Raw genomic sequence first — 16,408 nt, forward strand, 5'->3', positions numbered from 1 at the left:
AGGAGAAGCCAAGACTTTATCAGATAGTCTGCCTTTAAGTTAAGTTTCTATTTTACCTTAAAAATGTTATTGAAAACCTCCTGCGGGAAAAGCTTTGTGTTAGAGGCTGTTGGTGAATCTTGGGTGTGCCGCTCAATACATTTGCTATAGAAGTAGAGGAAAATATAAATAACAAAAGTGTGAGTGATTATCACTGTTAAGAGACAGAATAAAAAAATGTTCATAAACATTTGGAATGTTTATGAAGGACTGTTGGAATTACATAGAGATAAATGTAAAAATGCTACATTTGGATTTGAAAATGTTTAAAAATGAATTATGCAAGGATAGGATTGAGAGATGTGACTTAATGGCATTTTGCCTTTTTCCTTTTGTAGGGAGTTGCAGGACAAGGGTGGTGAAAATTGTGTTACCATTTATGGAAAGTCTATTATGGATCAGGCATTTGATATGGATCAAGGTTAGTTTCTGGCCTTGAGAAACGTATAATCTAAGTAACAGCTATGTGGTGGGAGAGTAGGGCTAATTACACAGGGAAAGCCTTCCTGTGGGGATATCATCTGGAGAATAAGTAATGTCCACAGATGGTGTGGTAAACAGTTAACCTAGTGCTTCTTGTATTAGGGCACATCCTGTGTCCGTGATTCAGGGATAAAAAGCAGTCCTGGCATTTAAGAGGCTCACAGTGTAATGAAAGAGACAAACAAGTGACTGGACAACATTTATATGTGCCCAGTCTGACACAGGTGAGCGCAGTTGCTGGGCACTGGGTAGCTCGAGGTCAAGGTAGGAAGGAGGGTTAGTTTGCTTCTCCCTGGGGGTGGAACTCCCAGGATAGGTTCCAGGACATATAGTAGGGACCTCAAGATGGAGAAGCAAAGGACAAAGGACACTTTGAGAGGAAGGAGACTTACTGTGGACACTTGGATGGCTGAGATTCTGTCCCTGCACTAAGCACCCCCAATTACAATTTGTGCTGGGAGAGCCCTGCTGCTCTCCCCTGGCCAGGGAGTCACTGTAGGAGTCATTACTTTATTGGTTATTTCCCCTCATCATTTATCCTCACCCACAAGCTCTTCCTGCTACCTCCACCTTCGGGTTAGAGAATTTCCATATAGGATGTCCCTCTCCTGGTATGATGTGTGGAGACAAATGGGCTTACCTCAGGATAAATGGGGCTCATTGTAAAGCGACTTACGGAGGACTCGTACGGGAGTGGGTACTCCCTGCTGGGATCTCAGCTGTGGCTCTTGTCCAGCTTCAAGTCCAGCTTCAAGTCCAGCTTCAAGTCCAGCTTCAGGTCCAGCTTCAGGTCCAGCGGTGGGAGAAGCACAGCAGCATCCCTCACAAAGGACTGGCGGATGTGACAGACATTCTGAGGCTTGTTCTGTTCTGGGCTGCTTTCTCAGGAGGCAATCTCAGAAGGCTAAAAGCAAGGACTTTGGTTCCAGTGCTTATCAGCTGAGTGGTCCTGGGCAACTCCACTTCCCCAAGCCTCAGTTTTCTCATCTGTAAAATGGAACTCTACTTCATTGGGTTAAAGGAAATAATGAATAGAAGGCAATGAGTATAATGTTTAGTAAGTAGTGAGAGCCAAATACATCTAATTCTTTTTGTTATTCAATATAGTGATACCCCCTCACCACATCTGTTGTTGGAACAATGCATATCTTTCCCCAACCATATCCCTGTCATGGATCTAGTTCCCTATCTCCATGACCCTTGGGAGGTCATAGTTCCATCTTGTGTTAAGACATCAAGCTCCCTTTGACTCTGTGCTTTGGTCGATGGTCCCTGGAGGTCAGCATTGTACTCTCCCTTCATCGCTCCTATTCTCTGCTGATCTTTAATGGGCACCTCCTCAACCATCCTTCTTCTCTCCTTCTCTAGCACACTTCTTGTTCCCTGTCCTGTAAAGTTCACAGTTATATTTGGGCAGTTTTCTCCCTTCCTCTCAAACTTCCATTTCTGGTCCTCTTGGTTGGGTCAGCAAGTTTCCGGCTGAAATTCTTCCTAGAGTTTGTAGATGTGTTAGCTGTCCTTTGCCCACCTCTTGTTCAGCGTAATGAGCCCTGATCCAGAAACCCAAACCCTGCTCTTGGACACCATGTAAAAGCCAGCTGTTCACTCTTCATTTCCTTTCTTTTCCAAAGCTGTGACACTTTAACTGGAAGAAGAGATGTAAACACCTCCTATATCCTCAGATGTTGAGCATCCTACCGAGGACTACAGATACATTCTAGAGTTCTTCTTGATTGTCAACTTTCCAAAAGAGAATTTTACGCTCATTTAAAAAATACTTTGATTGATTAAATCGTGTTAATACAGGAGCTCTAACTTAGCTTAATTAAAGTTTGCTTTCAAGAGAAAGTAAACTCATTTATGTACTATATACAGAGAGATTTTTAAGTGCTTTTTTCAGATTATCAATATTATATAGAAAAGATATTTAAAGCATATTAAACTTACTTTGAACATAATCCCCAAATCAAGTTTAAAATTTAATTTGTAGAAAAATTAGAAGAAAACACCATAAAACATGGTTAAACAAACCGTAACTCCCTATATACGTGCAGTTTACAGAATGCAGTTAAGTATAATTTAAGTGCATCAGTATATAGCCACAGATGCATGTCTGTTTTCTTAGTACTTTTTTCAGCTTTTTCTGTGGAACAGAAAATAAAGTCTTTGGTATTAAAGTGGTGACTGTTCAAGTTCGCAGAGCATGTGGTCGTTAATCATTGGCCCCGTTGCCCTTGTCACATGTGTAATAAAAGAGAATCATTGACCACATTTCATCTCTCCTTCCTAATGTTCCCCAAATACTGATGTCAAAGTTCAGAAGTACCAGAACTGAACTCTAGTGTCAAGGGTCCAAGTTCAGCGTGGCAGCCTGGTGTTAGAACAGAAGTGTCCTGAAGGCAGAGAAACCTGTCTTCTATTTCTCAAAGAAGGCCTTCCTGCGGTGAACCCCAAGTCAGAAGTGGGCTGACCTGCCCAGTTGCTGAGCTTGCCTGGTTTGTATTCCGTAGCACCTCTCCCTCCTGCAGCAAAGCCACAGGCTGTGAATACACAGAAAGCTCCAGGGAGCTAAGTGGTCTGTTTTCAGTTCCCCTAGGCTGCCAGAATATCAACCTGACCGTAGAAAAACACTTAATATAATTACCTAACCTTTATTGTGAACGCCAGTGTGTCAAAAGTGGGGTCAACTTCCTAGGACGAAAATAGACCTTTCAGTTCACTACACAGCTCTTCCTTATGGCCTTGTAGGGCAAAGAGGCTTCCGTCGAGGCCAGCTTGCTTGTGCTCTGGTGGGATGGCCCAGCCAATTCAATTTGCAGATCTCCCTGTGCTCTATGGATTATGGCCGGCTTGAGTCATCGATTAGTTTATCATCAAAGAAATGGAGTCAGCCATCACATGGATCAGTGAGCTTGGCTCTGATCCCTAGCTAGAGAACTTAATAAATTTATTTTAAAACTCTATTCCTTGCTCCAGGCAATTGACCTAGGGAATATCTATTATTGATCTAAGTTGGACCAGAGACCAATTTATTATTAGTCCCTTTGGTAGAACAACTCAAGCCCCCTGACACAGGTGGGAGAAGGAAACTGAGAAGCAGCATGCCCTCCATGGGCAGAACAGAACAACTTCTCAGGCGTGCAGAACTTTGGGGTTTTCCACAGGCCAGCGCTCCTGAGATGAGGGCGGAGGGAAGGTCATCCCTGATGAAGGGGTTCATCACTCTCCTTGTCATGACTAGCGTACGAGAGGGGCTCAGTCATCGAATACAAGAGCAGATGAATTAGTAAGTGACTGTCCATGTTTACGCAGGATGAAACGGAAGAGATATCCATCGTTGCTTATCAATAGCTTATTGCAGTAAATACTCCTCATCAACAGGATATTGCAATAAATACTCCAAAGCCTCTTGCTTTGTTGAATTTCATCAGTTTCATCCAATATACGTTTGGCCTGAAAGAGCAGAGAGGGAGCTGGGATTTCATTACATAAAGTCCATTCAGCCAAACATGGGCTTTTTGACATTCCACTGAACTCGGAGCCAAGACTTTCCGTTATTTTAACTTCTTACCCACTTCTGGGAGAGGTGTTCAAACATATTTCCAGAACTTGAAACTAACCAATGTCCTGAGCAACTGCAATTAGAATTGGGGAAATTTAAAACTTGGGTCCACATGATAGCGTGACCTCTGAAAGAACAAATAAACCAACACAACAGCACTCTGCTCGACAGTTTGAAAACTTAACCTACCAGGGCACTGTTGGAGTTAAGGCTGACACTGTAGGTCACGAGCAGTGCAAACAAGAAACTGAAGACCAGAGCTTGCAAGGGTTCAGACCAGAGTCTTACTGGGCCAGCCAAGCAGGAGGTGGCGGGTCCGATCATCCGCAGTACCCGCTAAGTCCAGAATCCCTGCTCCTCTGGGTAGCCGTCCGTTGCCAGGCTTCCTCTCTGTGAGCAGCTGACTGTGCAGGCTCCAGTTTCCCCCATGGAACGAAGCCCATGCAGCACTGATATGGCTTCCCGCATCCACGGCAACCAAACACCACCTCTGTGTACCAGTGGCCTGCCTCCTGTGTATGGGGTGGGTCTGCAGTTCTCAGGAGGGCAAACTGTGGACCAGGGTGGTGGTGAAAGCTGCCCATTGTTGCCACCACCCCTCCCTTTAAGAAATATATGCAAGCCTTTCTTCACGTTTGCTGGGCTGTCTACAAAAAGCACATGTTTTCTTTGTTAGCGAAAGCACTGTGCCAGTTCAGGGTTTTGCTTTGCATCATTGTCAGTTTCATCCTCGCTCTTGTGTTTGGTTTCGGACACTATGTATTTTTTCTTCCCTCTTGGTTTTGGCATCTCTTGTGTTTTCTTCTTTTATCTGTCTCTCCTGCTCTCCTGCCTCATCCACTTCAGTTGGAGATGGCTGGCTGGTTTGCTTTCTTTGTGCATTCTGTTAAGAATACTAGTTTTAGGTTCACTCCTTTAAAGGTCCCCTATGTGCTAACTTTCCCACTCTATTTTATTATGTGTCAGTCTTTACTACCATCTTCCTAATTGTTCCTTTCCCCTTTGTTTCAACCTCTCAAACAAAAAAAAGAACAGTTCAGTTCTATCTGGGGGTTACTCTGCCCTCTCTCCAGGGGGCTCTTTCAGCATCTGTGTCGATTCTCTGAACACACACACACACACACACACACACACACACACACACACACACGCTCCCCTCTTGCTTAACTAATTGGCCATGGCTATCCTGGGGGTTTCTGTGGTTCTTAGAGGCTAGTGTGATTGAACTGGTACTTTGGGACTCTTAAACTGAGCACATTTAAAAGGTTGATTCAGAGAGAGCTTTGACAAAGACTCTTTTAATTATTTTTTCCTCTGCTTTGCCAGTGCACACTGCTGTAGCCTGTCAGAGGCCGGTCCTGGAATCGTTAGGGGGCCAAGCCATTAGGTGTTCCTGCTTACTCTGCAAATATAACAGGCTTATCACGTAGAACTCTGTCTCCAGCTGGTTTAAAATGTAGGTGGTGCCAGTGGGTAGCAGCTGTTACAGGCTGGGGAGCCAGGAGACAGTGGGGACGTTTTATGGTACAAGGAGGTCAGAGTTGACAACCGCATACAGTATAAGGGACCCTTCCATTCTTCCACCCGGGTGGCCGAGGATTCTGAAGGGCAATCTGCCTCCCAGAGTCCCCAGATGCTACCCTCCCCTGGCCAGCCAGATCCTAGGCAAGCTTAGCACTGGCTTTCAACACGTGGGCCCCAAACACTCAGTCACATTGTGGATAATGAATAATTCATACATTTGTAATTCAAACGGTCACGGTGATGCATAATTCAAGTGGAAAGTTGTTATTGTAAATGCGGGGGAAATGGATTCATTTCAGAGATTTAAAAAGTTTAAATTATTATTTTCCTTAGGTTTCAGGGTTGGAGCGGCCTCTATTTTTGCAGCTGTTTGATCGGAATTGGTGCTGGGCTTAATGGCTTTGCCACAGTGTTGATTGGATAAGACAGTGCTTAACGGTTGGGGTATTTCACCCAATAACAGGCACTGATTTGCTTTTTTCATCCTGAGAAACGAGGTTAGTGTAGACATTCTATTTGTTCCCTCTCTCTGGCCATGCTTGCTTCCTGCCCCAACTGTGTTAGCAGATTAAAAAAAAAAAAACCTTTTATTAGGAAGAGTTTCAACCGTACACAAAAGTGAAGAGAATTGTATAATGAACCCTCATGTGCCCATCCTCCAGTGTTAATAATTATCAAGACATCCCCTTTTATCCCCATAGATTACTTTAAAGCAAATCTCACATTAAAAAATCATTTCATCTGTTTCATTCAGTACACAGCAGCCTGATAGCAGCTCTTCTAGACTCTTAGGAAGGAGGGTCCATACGGCCCATTTTGTACCCGAAGTCCAGTAAAGACTCATTGGTGACGTGCTCCGGAGCAGTTGTAGTTTCATAGGAGTGGAGGGCAAGTAGCAACCTGGTCTCACCCCCAGTGACATCACCTAGGAAACCAATCTCTTGAAGGAAAGCCCTGAAGTGCCTCCCCCTCCCTTCACCCCTCGGCAGTGGCCTGGCATCATGGGAATCTGCCTTGTCTGCTTGTTGGTGGTAACATGACTCTCTTTCTCTTTGAGCCCATATCAAATTTTTTAAGTCTCTCATATTAGCATATGGTTGGGACACCGAGGAGCTAGACTTTTCACAAGCAAGCTTCACTCACTTTTCATATTTTCAATACAAAGTAGACAATAAACGTTGTGGTTAAGATGATGAAAGTTTACTGGAGCAAAGAAGAGTGTCATTTTAAGATAATACCCCTGGACATAATACTTAGTCATGTACAGGAAAAGGCTGAAGAATTTGTTTACCATTTCTAATTACTATAATTCAGATAACATGGCAGAAAAAAATCCTCTGTAATTGTAATATTAACCTTTTTTTATGAGGTGAGCTTTTCTTTCTATAATATGTGTGTTCTTGAAAAAAAACAATGTATACATTGTTTTGCTTTGTCTTTGGTGGAGGGGAGGGCTAAATAATTTCTGTTGAATCTGGAGTTCTCCACAGGGATTTTGAGATACATCTATTTGAGAAGCAAAGGATTTTTTATAAATGAATAAACACCCCCTTCATCCATCCATTCATTCATTCATTCATTCATCACTTTTGAGCTCTAAATACTTCGTTAACTTGTACAATTCATAAATCTGGGCTTGGGTGCATACAGCATTATCCAGCTGGCCTTTTTTTTCCCTCTGCAGGGGCCTCCTTGAGCACAGTAACTGACATGGATCTCATGGGATAAAAGCACATCAGTATTAGGAAGCATGAAGGCCTTATGTTTGTTTTTACACTTTACTGTCTTACAAAAGCAGTGTTAATTGAAAAGACATGGCCCTGTGGTGGGGTTTGAAGGGTCAAAGATCTGCCTGTCTCTATATAGCTCTACTTTCTGGCTTGTTCCAGAGGCGGCGCCATCAAGATAGCATTTCCTGGGAAAGTGAGCAAATATCTATTTTTCTGAAAGAGCAAATTATCCTAAGTAAGTGTATAAGGAGGTGTGAGCATCACAGCGCAGGGAGCTGAGGCAGTGGGGCCTGGACGCAGACCCAGGGACTGAAAAGCACCACAGGTGTCAGTTAGGGTGCCTTTGCATGGGCACATACTCTTGCACAAGTGCACGCGTGGGTGCGCACGCACACACACCTGCCCGAGGGCCGAGAGGATCACGTTCTTTGGTGTCAATGAGGAATGGAAGCAGATGGGTCCTCACGCCTCCCTTCATACCCTGCTTTTTGGATTCACTCTCAGCCACAGCTGTGCCTTAGCTGGAGGTGTTTCCTGGGTCCTGGAGTCAAGGCCAGGCACATGACCGGCCCCAAAGCCAGGTCCCCAGGCTGTACCAAACGACAGTCACAACCTTGCATGGTTAGACCTCGGGAACTTCTCATTGTATCTCAGCCCAATTTAATCCTGTCCGCTCCTGGTGGCTGCTCTTTTGTGCCTTTGTCAAGTTCTTTTGTACTTTGTCTGCATGGCCCCCCGGTTCCGCCTTTGGAGCTTCTGAGGGGAAAGACCTCAGCAGGACTCAAGTCCTTTCCACTTCAGCAGCCACCCTGGGCCTAGTGCCTGCTTATTTTCCCTGCTTATCCCCTTGAACTTCTAATGCTTTGATCTTGGCTTCTTAGCTGTTAATATTCTGCTTCTCAAATTCTGCTTGTTTTTGGAATGCTTGAAATGCCACGCTCTATTTTCTCCCAATTCTTAAGCACTGGGACGACCTAACACCGGAACATACTTTCTCATTCACAGGCTCCAGCAGGGAGAATGTCCTGCTTTCTGCTGACCGCCTGGTGACTGTAATAGTGGATAAAGCTGACTCGGTGGGGAGGAGGGGGGAGATGGGTAAGGCCCTTTCGTTTAAAAATTGTGCCCCGCTGTCCCCAGCTTTGGGACAAATAAAATTCCCATTATTCTTCTAACAAAGTGGTTGATCCACGAGAGGTGGGAAGTCCTAAGGGAAGCCCCCAGCTACCTTGTAGCCCAGCTCTGATCGTGCCCAAAACTGCAGGAAGACGTTTGCCTTGTCTCTTGCTCTGCCTGGTGTCCCCTGGGTCATGTCAAAAAACTTTGGGCTACATTTAGAATCTGGCAAATTCTGAAAATTTCCCTGAGCCATTGAGTTCCACTTTTTGTTTTCATTAACAGATCCATATTATTTTCCTTCCCACTTTTCTGGTGTGCAAATTGGATTTAAAGATGGTAAAGCTTTAAAATCGAGGTGGATTTTGAAGGCCTAGAAGCAATGTCTCCGGTTGTTATTTCGGATTTTTCAAAAGATTCGTGTCCCTATTGCCTACTTTTACAAATAATTACAAATTCTCCATTTCTGTTGTGTAGCACGTACACACCTGAAAGCAGAGATAGTGTCCATTTGTAGTTTTTTTGTTTGGCTTTAATGTACCTAGCACATTGAGGTTATAAATACATTTTAACTGAAAATACTAGCTTTAAAAAAGTCATAATAGAAATTATAGGCACTTGACCAAGACACAAATTCCAGAAAGAGACCAATTAATTCCAACAGCCTGTATCTACATAGAAATGAAAAATGGTCAAAGAGCATCGTATGCTATCAATTACACTTGACACATGTAATTGATATGTATGTAGGAGAAAAATACCTTAATTCTTTTGTCAGTTCTCCTTTTACTTTTCAAGAGTCTGCTCAACTCCCCCATAAAGGTATGTAGGGCAGCATTAATCTATGTATCAACCTATCTATGATTTAAAAAGGCAAAGCAAAGAATACTCTTCCCCCGCCATTTAGGACTAGTTTCTTCCTGTTGCTCTTTTGTTCTTTGAGACATTTGCGTTCTCCCTTCCCCCTTGTGGCACCGTGGGCTGGCATGCTTCCCTGGTTGGGCACCTGACCAGCAGGATGAATGTTCCCTTCGTGTAATCTGAGTGAGAACCACAGTAATTGGCGCTGCAAGTTACACTAAACCAAGGATTACCAGGAGCAAAGGGAAAACAGGATCCATCATTTCAGAGTTTAGCCTGGGAACCACTGACACGCATGTCAGCATTTGACAGTATAGATAGGAAGATTTATGGGAAAAATCCATGCGATTTGACCTGATCCAAGAAAGAGTTTTTTTGGAGTTTCAGAGTGCAACATGAATACATTTTTGCTAAAAATGGAATATCTCTTCCAAAAGGGGAGACTTCGGTTATCTTCCAAAATGATTGGGTCACAATATTGTAAGATAATACTTAAATGTAATTAGCTCCTTGTACTATCCAAAGTGTGTGCCAGAAATACATGACTACATCTCTTTCATTATCACCTTTCCCAGCTCATGGGCCGCTATAACCATCATTTTCTTCCAAGGTCAGCTGTAGCTCCTGCACTAAGAACTGTCTAGGTATATTTAACTTTGGGGATGGGTCCAACATGCCACTTTAAAAGATGATCGTATTGTTTATCCTGCTTTCCATTTCTGAAAAGGCGAGGCTTTGGCTAGTGGGTACTCGACATATCTGGCTGCAAATAGGTTACTAGGAGCCAGGAAATGTGGTGCCTAATTTCAGCATTCACTTAAGTAAAATTATTTATGACAGTCCCTCCAATTTTTTTTCTTTTCCTAACGGGGGAGAGGTGTAGACTCAGCCAGATTGAAGGCATATTTGCATGCAGTCTCAGCTACTGGTGCCTTTAAAGTATGAAGGTTGAAGTTTTAAACTAGCTATGGCATATAAGAAATTGAATGAAGTGTCCCGAGAATGGAAAGCATTCATCTAAAACATCGCTAAATCAAATTCTCAAATAATCACATAGCTTAACTTTTTTTTTTTTTTTTTTTACATAAGCAGCTGAAACAACAAAAGAACTCTCTAGAACGATAGGGTCAATCACTCCACACCAGGCATTTGGTCACTGAAGCCACAGAAAACCTAGATGATGGAGATTCGAGTTGAGAGAATTGTCGTTTATAGCCATCTAAGTTTGCATTACAAATTGAAAGCATTTTCCAGTGGATTAGGATGAGGCAGAGAATCTGGACCATACTTCATGAAGTGGCAGGCCAATGAACAGCAAGAAACACAGGCTCCAATTTGGAAACAAATGTGGGTTCTAGAATTATTACATGTCAGAGCTGGATGAGTCTTAGAGATGACCTCTTTTAATTTCTCTTCAGTCGCACTGATTCTGCAAGCCAAAACAAAAGAAAGGAGGTTCAGGAAAAGATCATCTGAGATGTCCTCATTGATAGGTCAGAAAGTTCTGAGAACCAAATTACACAGGAAGAACACAGAATAGGCTCTGTTTGCACTAAAACAGAGCTGATGAAGTCCCACATTCTTACCCCAAAGCCTTTTGTGATGAAATGTTCCTTTTGACACTAATAAGGTAGTCTTTTGAGTTTATAATTTGTTGCATGATTGTTGTTACTCTGCAAAAAAGAACAATTTTTCTTCTTAGACTTGATCTTGGTTCAGAAAATGAGATTGATGCAGAAAATAATGAATAGAAGGGAGGTAGATTCTGTACAATCTAACAGAAAGATGGATTTATAATACTCTTGATCTTCCTGTTAACTTTGCTTATTAATCAGTAATTCCTAACAGATGGGATATAGATTACTTAGGAAAAATGATTCCAGCAAAATAGCTTTTCTAACTGTACAGAATCTGAGACATGTGTGTGCGTGTGTGTGTGTGTGTGTGTGTGTGTGTGTGAGAGAGAGAGAGAGAGAGAGAGAAAGAGAGAGAGAGTGAGTATTGCACTACTGCCTGTGTGGCTAGGCATCAGTAAGAAAAGTATGGGTAATACTTCCAATATCCATGAGTTCCTTATTTTCAAAGGGAGTAACTGTTACATACATTCATGTGGTCACGAGGGGGTGAGTAATGTTCCCCAAGTCTGGTAGTGGAAGTGGAAATTGGAAATTGGAATCCTAGCATTTCTGAATGTCAGACCTGGGCTCAGATAATCAAGAAATTATTTCTCTCCTGCTTTCATTCCAGGATTGATTACCCAGCAGAACCTATTCTACCTAAACTTTATAAAGAGCTTTTGTACTCCCTCCTCCCTAGAATAAGTAGACTTTTACCCCGTAAGTTAAATGCTGTAGTTAAAGAGTGTGTTGTTTCATTGTGGGAGGGCAGGGACAGAGAGCCTGGAGTCTCTGAGGGTCTGGCCTCTGAGGGTTCTCCCTAGCTTCATAGTGGCAGTGGTTCTCCAAGTGTGAACCACTTTTATAACACTGAGATGTTATTTGCTGTTTTCACTGGGTTGGCTTTTGCATTGATGATGCAGTAGCAGTGGGGGTAAAGCTGCTGATGCCTGAAGTCAAGGCAGTGGTACCAACCTGTCCTAGCAGTTCATTGTGAACTTCACTGCCCTGCGCTTGCTTGTAATGTATGCTAGTTCCACTTAAGAGTGCCCTTATGAAGCAGTAGAATGTATTAATTGCATTCATCTTGATTCTCGGTTACAGGTTTTTTAATATTTTGACAAAATGGGAAGTGCACATAAAGCACTTTGCTGCATACAAAAGTACCATCACCATGGTACTTTCTCTTGAGGAAAGACACCTGGGGAACTGTTTGAGTCGTGAGCTTAACTAGCTGTTTTTTTCATGGGATGCTGTTTTTCCTTGAAAGAATGACTGACCGGCAAACCTTGGTTATTCTGACTCGGATATGTGGCAGATGTATTCTTGAAAATGAATTAAGCAAGCTGTCATGTCAAGGAAAATAACCCACAGTATTTGTTGATAATGATAAAATTCGAGCTTTCAGGTGAAAATTAGATATTTAAAATACCTGTATCTTCCACTGTGGGCTTCATAGCTTCCCCAAACTCCAGTACTTTTCTGATGATATTTGTAGCCATATTAACAATGTAAACTTTTTAGGATATTATACAGTGAAATGCATCAACATTTGGAAGATCAGAATAACTCAGTGAGTTTCCAAATGACCAGTGCATGATGCTACAAAATCACTCGTGGGTTCATAGTGAAATATAGTCCAATAACAGAGTGGGAAAAATTCATTAATAATGGATTCAGATTCCAGGTACAGCTAACCTTTCTAAGAGAAACTCTCACTTGAGTTGAGTTTGGTATGGCATCAAAGAGGAATATCCACGTTTATCTGAAAAGGATATGAAAATATTCCTCCCTTTTCCAAACACGCATCGGTATAGAGCTGAATTTTCTTTCAACCAAAACAACGTATCGCAACAGACTGAATACAGAAGACATAAGAGCCTGGACAGTCATTAAAGAGATTTGTAAAAATACACACCTCTCGCTAATTTCTTAATATCATGGTTATTCTTCATGAAAATGTTCTTTATGTAAACATGCAATGGGGTTATTATTATTTTTAAAGCAATAGTTTAAAATAGTTTAAAAATTTCCCAGTTGAAAATTCTAAGATGGTAAAATATCAGTAGATATCAACAAAAGCACATCCACAAAAGCTCTTTGAGGTCCTCAATAATTTTTAGGAGTGTCAAAGTGTCCTGAGATTAAAAAAAATTGATAACTGCTGTTCTACAGGTTACAGTAATGGCCTCTGGGGCTCTCAGACCAATTAGAAATACACTGGGAAACTATCCAAAGTCACAGAAGAATTTGGGGCCTGGGGAGATGGGGAAGAGTTTCTTTGAAACAATGGTGAACTGTTTCTAGGATACCACATAAATGTCTAAGGTTCAGGGGGTGAATCAGGTCACTGAAAATAAAGGCAGTATAAAGCAGCAGTTAACTTTTAAAATGCTGCCCTTCCCTTAAGTGGTCCTATAATCTTTTCTAGTTCTTCATTAAAAAATGAATCGTGATTAAAAGAGCAGGTTTTAAATGAACAGAGACTCGGCTGGAATCTCAGCAAGGCCACTTCACTAGCTGTGTCATCTGAGCAAATCCTAGTGTTTACCTTATCTGGAAAATGGGACAGTAGCACCAAGAGTTATCAGGTATAAAGTGTGGCATTGCATTCTTATGTACCTGTCTTAGTACCTGGTACATGGTAAGTGCTCTATAGATGTCAGCGACACACACACACACACACACACACACACACACACACACCCCAGAATATGAAACACCTAGGAAAACAAGAGTTAATTTTCGGAACAGATCTGGCACAACTATGGCGACTGGTGCCAGAGATTTTTCTAACTATGAAGCTTCTGGACTCCCGTGGCTTGAGTTCCGAGAAGGGTCCATGGGTCCCTTTATTCATCTGGCTGTCACTGACAACACTTTCCTCCCCAAACCCTTCCCAGAGACCACTGTAATTAGTAACTGAGCAAGTGACTACAAAAGTAAGTTTATAGAGAAAAGATGAGAGAACAAAAAGAGAGTTCACGAGTTTCCTGGACACAGCTCTTTCTTTTCCAAATCTGGTTTTTGCTGGCAGTATACCAGCGGTCTCTTTTCTTTGCAGTCAGGGATTTTAATGGCATTTTTAAAAGTCCTAGAGTTCCCTTCTGTACTCATTAGTAGATTTCCCAGGCCTCTCCACTGAAGCTCAGCCATCTTAGGGCCCAAGATCACAGAAGATCCTTTTCCCAGAAACACTGGGTGTTCCCTGCCTCTGTATATTCTTAGTCAGCTTGCTCTGGAGAAGCAAACTCAGTCTCAGGTCCTCCTTGCCCAGGAGAGTGGGGTGGTGAAGGGTGATGGCCAGGCAGGCGGGGTCTGCTCTTCACCAGCTGTGTGACCTCTGACGAGTTAGCTTCCGTGAGCCTCAGACTTCTCATCTGTGAGATAATGAAAGCAGTGTCCTTTTATCCTTATTTTCCACCCTGCCAGCTCAGAGCGCTGGCTTCTAAGAGGACAGCCCTTTCTGGGAGCATGGGCCTGTTTTATCCTCTTTGGCTGCGAGGACCAGCAACCCAGCTTGATCTACTGTGGGCACAAGAATTGGGTGCTTTCTTCAAGGCTTAATGTCACTCCCTCTCTCCTTCTCTTTAAATCTCCTTCTAAACCTTGATTCTAAATTAATCTTTCTTTCCGGAATAAGCATTTTAATAAATCTTTTTTCCCCCTGAATGAGCATTAATCTTTTTTCCTGAATAAGTATAAAACATGCGCAATGTCCTTTTGGCATTCTGTAAGAATAAGTGGTCTGCGTGGCCAGGAACCAATTTATTCAAGTACCAGATTTACTACAAAGAGTTTTTTTAGGTCGTATGTGAAATAGGAGCCCTCAAGAGCTAACGATAAGCTTTCTATTCCTCTAAATGAGTTTCACTAGTCTATTTATTAGGATTAGGTTCATCGCTGAGTGCAGAAAATTCCAAATAGGGATCTGGGGATGCTACCGGGTTAGTATGCAGGTCTGCAGTGACAGGGACGCAGGCTGCTTTATCTGGTGGCTCTGCCATGAGTGGCCTCCATTCTCCTCAAGGTCACGTCATGTTTTAAGACCTTTCTTCCAGCTTCAGCTTTCTCCCCCCGTGTTGCATTCTAGGCATCAGGAGGGAGGAGAGGGAAGACCTGTAAGGATTCTTTCCAGAAGTTGCATAAAGCACTTCAGGTTACAGCCCACTGGCCAAGACTCAATCACATGGCTCCATCTGGTAGCAAGAGAGTGTGGAAATGCAGTTTTTATTCCAGGCAATCCTGTGCAGGCTAAAAATGGATTCAGTTACTGTAGAAGAAGGAGGCAAGGAGCAGCTGCTGCCACCCATAGTTCTTACGTTAATCTCATCATGGAGGGGGAGGTGCTATGGGCTAAACCAAAAGTTGGCGAACTGTCAAGGGCCAGAGAGCAAATGTTTTAGGCTCTGCAGCCATATTGTTTCTCTTGCAACTCTTCCATTTTGCTCCTGTAGTGAAAGCACATATAGACAAGATGTAAATGTGTATGGCTGGATTTGGCACTTGGGCCTTAGTTTGCCTTTTCCTGGGCTAAACAATAATGCTAATACTAAAAATAACATTTATTCTCCACTTACTGTGTATGTGTTAGGCTCTGTGCTGAGCACCTCACAGCCATTTTCTTAACTAATGCTGCAAAAACTCTATGAAATAGGTCTCATCATCCTCATCAGTCTTATCTATGAGGAAATTGAGGCTCGGAGAAGTTAAGTGATTTGCTCAGGGTCACACAGCTGATAGGTGGCAGATGGGTTTTGGACGGAGACAATGACTTTGCGGCCCACTCTCCCCTGCTCCCCCAAAAAGTCTGGACAAGGGGTAACCAGAGCCATGCAACCAGGGATTTGCTCTAAGGCAGTAAATTTAGAGGGCACAAAAGACAGGTAATGAGTTTAAACGCTTAGCATGTCATTCGCAAGAATAGTTAAAATGGGAAGAAGCTCTTACCTAGAGAAGGGTAGTGAGGAAACCTGTTGTGGGCCACTTCACGGATCACATTGTTGGTTTAAGGCTTGCTGTAAGCGTTCTCCTGGGCACCCTAATTTCTTTCGCTCAGGATAACTTGCTATATAGACATTGGCGAGGGCTCTTGGTGGGAGGGCACGCTTGCACGGAGGTGCGAGTTGGTTGGGACGGCCATATGCTACCATGGGACGGCGAGGAGGCTTGTGGCCCCGTGGGGCTGTACAGTGCACTTTCTGCATCACGGTCTGAGGTGGTTCTAGTGTTAGGTGAGGGCGGAAAGAGACAGGATTTCAGAGGCTAAGAAAACCCTGGCTGAGTTGGAGAAATGAGACGGAGACTTCAGCCTATGTCAGTGGAGGCCAGAGCCCAGGTGAGGTTTGTTTCAGACATTTGGGTACGAGGCGAGACAAAGGAGACAGGGCTTGCTTTCGGGGAAATGCTTGAACCCAGCAGAGAGGCTTTTTTCTCTGGAGGAACTGGCAAGTCACTTTTCAGCATCTAACAGCTTT

The sequence above is a fragment of the Eschrichtius robustus genome, chromosome 9 (genome assembly GCF_028021215.1).
Source record: "Eschrichtius robustus isolate mEscRob2 chromosome 9, mEscRob2.pri, whole genome shotgun sequence".
Lineage (NCBI taxonomy): Eukaryota > Metazoa > Chordata > Mammalia > Artiodactyla > Eschrichtiidae > Eschrichtius > Eschrichtius robustus.